We start from the raw sequence: 6,000 nt of genomic DNA, 5'->3' as shown, positions 1-6,000 counted from the left end.
AAAAAAAAAAAAAAAAACCCATAATCTGAAACACAACACACACCCCCCCCCCCCCCCCCCCCCCCAACAAAAATAATATAATAGTCGAGGTAACGAAAAATGGAAAAATTTGTGTTCATGAAATAATCGAGTTGAGGTGGGTAAAATTAAAATGTTTAATTTGACATATGGATTATAAGAAAAGATTCAATAATAAAAGATACACTCTACTTTCTTATTATATGTCTGCATACCTTGACTAAATTTACACTACAGTTTAAACTCATAGCGTTATAAACACTTCTCTTGTTCTCAAATTTTCAATGTGAGATGTACTTTGGGATAGAGTTTAATTTGGTTATAATAAATTTGGATTCCAATTCAAACCGTACTCATTTCTCATTGGTTGACTAAAAAAAACAACAGATAAACCATAACCACAAGCAAATTAATAACGTTAATCCAATGTTTGGAGTCTTCAATTAAGCTGTGGTCGAGCTGTAATGGAGAAAAGACACCCCAAAAAGAATAAACAGGAAAAAAGAAGTGATTGATCATAATACATGCACACATATATGAGATATGGTTTTGTGCTTAAGGTTGCCAAAGATAGATAATGACATTATCACTTATCTCCTTAAAAGCTATGCCAGGTAATAATGGAATTGCATGCAAAAAAGATTGGGATTCACTATTTAGCACATTTATAGAAAAATGAATTTTTATGTAGAATGGATAATAGCAATAAAATTGCATCTTCACTATTATTTATAGCTTTTAGTGTAGTAATAAGGGCAAGGGTTTGATCCTGACAATTGGTTGAACCATTGAAAACATGTTGTACAATTGAAGCTAGCAAAACAAAGTTCTGCCTTTGCTATTAGGTGTAAGCACTTGATCCCGACATCAGTATCATTTATTAATAATATTGGGTGGAGGTCCCCTGAGCCAGCTCCCGTGCCTCTGGAGTGAACGCGAGTGGATCCGAATCCAGCATCCTGCAATTAAAACGTAACACTGATTACTACACAACTACACAAGTATAAGAAGATATATAGTTACTGGCGCCTTTACTACTTAGCTATAACGACTTTTGATTTAGTGAGAAACACTTAATTAAAAATTAGTATCAGAACAAGTAACATGTTGTCACACGCCATAACTAATTATGTCGGCAAATTAGATAATAGATAAGCGGCCGGCCGCCTAATTGAACTTTGATTGAAAAAAGTATATTCATCCAGAATGAAGCAGACAACATGATTCATAGTAGCTACCAATAAAAGACTATTATCAGTTGGATTTGACGATGAGAAATGGATGGTAATTAACTATGCATCGGACTGCAAATATTACCATTTTTATTTTGATATATAATGAATCTCCAAGTGACACGTTTCACCACCTTTGTTCATTATATTTTTTTAAATGTGGAAATGCAAAGTCAATTTGATTGTTTAGCATATAGATAGTTTCAATGCAAATTGTGCAAACTATTCTTTTTTGTTTATTTCATGTATTGTAATTGTAATAATTTATACATTCAATTTGACCATATAATTTTATGAGAGATATCTTATTATCTTAACGTGTATATTACAAAATGTATTTTACAAGAAATATTTATAGCATTAGAACAATTGACAAGTGTACGCTAGTAATATATATATAATTAGGGCAACTATATTGTAATTTATGAAAAAGATTTCAAGACTTACACCAATGTTACAATGTCAACAAAAAGGAGTGGGGCTGGACATGATATTTGGAAGAATCATATACTTTCCTTAGCTTCTTTTTGACTATTTAATATGACCAAGATATCTTACAGTGTCTATTGGCATGCAAGAAGTGACGAGGTACGAGATACTTAAGAATTTTCTTATAATTTATACACATTTCTATATAAAATCAATAATAATAATAATAATAATAATAATAATAATAATTTGATTGGTTGGGTAGGTGGGAGGGGGGATGAGAATTTGGAAGATTTCCTTCATTGTTCTTCTATTTTGATCATTAAATATGATAAAACATCTTGCCCTTTCTATTTTTGGTAAGAAATGAATTTTCTAATAATTTATACTCATCTCTATATAAAATTAGTGAGGTGATCCCAAAAAAAAAATATTTTTTTTATTTTAATTTCTTTGAGATGTTAATTAAACTAACCACAATGTTGTAATTAAGTAACATTTTCCACCAGCTTTAATTTGGTCAAAAATTTTGTTATTTTGATGATGAATATGCAAAATCCAAATGAGTTTCCTCATATAAAAATTTTTTAAATTTTGCGATTGTAATAATATACATAGTCAATTCAGTCAAGCTATTCTATGAAAAAATATTACTCCGTACATAGTAAGAATAAAAGACACGTGGGAGCCATATAAAATTAGGGCAACCTACATCATAACTTTTTTTATTCTTCTCGAAATAAAATCCGTGTTCGAATTGAGACAAATAAAAATCTTTTTTGTTCCCATTGAGAAATAACATATATTATATTCCTGCAGCCACAAAAATATATTATATCCACGTATACTTGATCGAATTTACTTGAAGAGAAAAATTGATTGGGAAATATGAGTGCATTGATATTGTATGTCGATGGAGGCTAACACGTAAAGCTAGCCAACGTCTCATATACAAAAGGACATCATATCGTAATAATAACATGAAAGAATATTGTATAGGTCGGAAATGGACATGTAAATGTTTTGTCTGGTTTCATAGGATGTAGCAGCTGAGATAACCTGATCGAATTGAAAGGATATGATATTGTGCATGATATGATGTAGATTTGGATTTACCAGATTTAGAAATGGAGAAATTAAACTGTGAATGCAATTCACGGAGAAGAACAACCAATGCTATAATCCTGGAATGTTAGAAATTACATTTAGAGACTTTTATGAGATTGAATTTAGTTTGTTAAATTTTTAAATTTTTTTAAACATTTGAGGCCTATTGAGCGTAAATTTGACACTTGATTGTGAAAACGTGAAGTATTTATTTCATTTCAACTAAAAGTTTAAATTTATAGTTAGACTATACTAAATTAAATGATGTAGGCATACAGTAGATCTCAATTACACACACATATAGGGGTGGGTTCAAATGAGAACAATACCATTAATGGTTGAGAATTTTAATAAAAAAAAACAGAGTTGTTTTTAAAATTATTGTTACAAACTTACAAATTTACAATATTTATAAAACTGATATGCCTATTTTCTCTTTATTTTTTTAGCAACCTTCACTATATGATCGATCTACCCAAATGGATAGATTTGATCCATCTTTACTTTGCACATGGGAGTTTGTTCTTACTTGAACCTCGCGCGCGCGTGTATTTATTTATTTATATATAGACACACACAGAGTATGTGATAAATATGATATTTGAGCAGAATTAAAAGTTAAGTTGCAAGTTTTCAAAAAGCAGGTACCAAATCCAATGGATTTCAAAGTAGGAATTGAAGTTAAAAGTTTTATTAGATACAAACATTTCAAATTTAAAAAATATTTTAAAAAAAAAAAGTATTAAAAAGTTGTATATATTGACCAACGAATATATAAAACAAATATTTTTTTTGAATACTATTGACTCTGTTACAATGTAATATATGTTCATAGCTACTTTCTCAACCAAATGAAGCACAAAGAGCTAATATCACCTCCACTAGGGCTCGAACTAACCCCTCCCATATGGGGTGCAACCGGGTGCCACTATACTTTCACTATAAATACAAAACAAATTTCTTTATCGGGGTAAGTAAAATTGTTTGCCTAACAATATAATTTAAGTGAGTTGAGACTAGGGCGGTTAACAAATCGAACATAAACGAACGGAGGTTGTTTGTACGTGTTCGTTTGTTAAGATCTTTGAGTGTTCGTGTTCGTGTTCGTGTTTGTTTGTTACGATTTTTAAAAATTTTGTTCGTGTTCGTTTATTAAGCATTCGTTAGTGTTCGTTAATATTCATGAGCACGTTAATGTTTGCAAACATGTTTGTTCACCTTCGTAAACGCTTAATAACCAAACATATGCACATGTTCATTATCACAATTTGTTCATGAACAAAAAATAATCTATGTTCCCAAACAATAATGAATCAAACAATACAACTATATATATACATGCTTAAATGTCCGTGAACATATTCATAAACACTATTAAACGAACACTAAATGAGCTTGTTCATGAACATTACTAAACGAACGCAAACGAACTAGCTTGTTTACGAGCTCTTAGCAAATGAGTCTACAACTGTTTGTATTCTGTTCGTTTATGAACCTCTAAAATTTATTCATTTATGTTCATTTACCTTAATAAACGAACACAAACGAACGCTTATCAAACACGAACACGAGCTGTTTACCGAAAGCACCACTAGCTGCATACATATATAAATAAATAGTATAAATTAAAAGAGTCAAAGTTGAATCATTGTCCATCTAAAACAAGTTTGAGCCAAGAGAACCTTAAAATAGTATAATGCATGTAAACTAAGTAGTGGTGACATACATTATATTGTGGAGTATCAGACAACATGCACATGCCTGTCTCTTTGGAATATAATGCGTGTTATCGAATCTTTCATAGTGTTTAACATCGTACTTACATGCCCAGACATAATTGATAAGAGGACACGTGTCTTATGAACCCATTTATCTCCTTAGAATCATTTATTGGTTAGAATTACAATATGAAATTTATAGTTCAACTATCAGCATAGGCTTTTAGTTGAAATTGAGCAGCTTCAATTTAGTATTAGAGTTATGCAAAAGGTCATGGGTTCAAATCTCCGCCCCACCCAATAAAAAAAGAGACTATGGTCCATGTGTTCAGCCCCCACACGTGAGGTGTCCATGTTATAGACGGATAAGATTAATTCGCAGGTTATGACAAAATTATTAATTCTCTTTTTTTCTTTTTCTTAATTTATCGTTCTTAATCATCCAAGTCCAGTCAACCGTTGTTCCGATCCCTAGCTAATTATTATTAATATAATAATCGTTGGCTATTAATCCAGCTGGGGCGGCTAAATAACTTTTATTTGTATGTATTCAGGATAAGGTATTCTCAGTATTTACTAATGATTATTGAGATTATATGACTTGAAAAGATTCCTATTTGATGGAATATTAGTGAATTAATTATCCTAATAGATCCAATTCATTAGATATTATTTGAATTGCTTCAGTACAGTGATCCAAGAATTTTTAGTCCATGTCGTCAAGTCATATGCATGCCTTTTAGCATGTGTAAACAATAATTATTGCATTCATATTTATTGGGCGGAAATTTGAATGGTTGAATCCAATATCTTACGATCAAATTGTGACATTGAATATTATGCAAGTATAAAAAGATAAAAATGTATTTTTGCTACTAGTTATAATTTTTCACATAGTAATAAACGTTTAATCATGACAATTGGGATCAGAGTAAATCATGAGTCATTACTGTATAGTTAAGGCTGACATTCTGCCATTAAAATGTAACATATTCGTTACTAGAGCGCTTAATCCTGACAATATTATTGGACCTGAATTCCACAACTACATTGTGTATGACAGATTCATATAGATACAACTTCTTTATCTTGTACGTACCCAAATCTGATTTTTGTTAGTCATACAATTATTATAAGCAATTGTTCTTGGATAACTCTCAAGAACAGTACACATTAATTAATAATATAGTTTACCATTTACACTCACGCATGATTTGACTTACATAAATTTTTTTTTATATACTTTTTATATACTTAAATTTAAAACGTTTTGAGTTTATTTTCTAAAGTGAAGATATTTTATTGACTATTGAAGTATTCATTGAATAGCTTCGAGTTGTATAGTCCTAATAAGGCCGCATTACATTGTAGTTTTGTTTGTACGTGTGTATATACGGTGTATATAACATAGCAAATAATTTGCATGGCTCTATTTGAACCCATGCATGCATTATGAGATTGATTATGTCTTTGTATAGTGTATTGTTTTGGTTTTT

Source organism: Ipomoea triloba, chromosome 8 (genome assembly GCF_003576645.1).
Source record: "Ipomoea triloba cultivar NCNSP0323 chromosome 8, ASM357664v1".
Classification (NCBI taxonomy): Eukaryota; Viridiplantae; Streptophyta; class Magnoliopsida; order Solanales; family Convolvulaceae; genus Ipomoea; species Ipomoea triloba.
Note: the sequence above shows the minus strand (reverse complement) of the source record.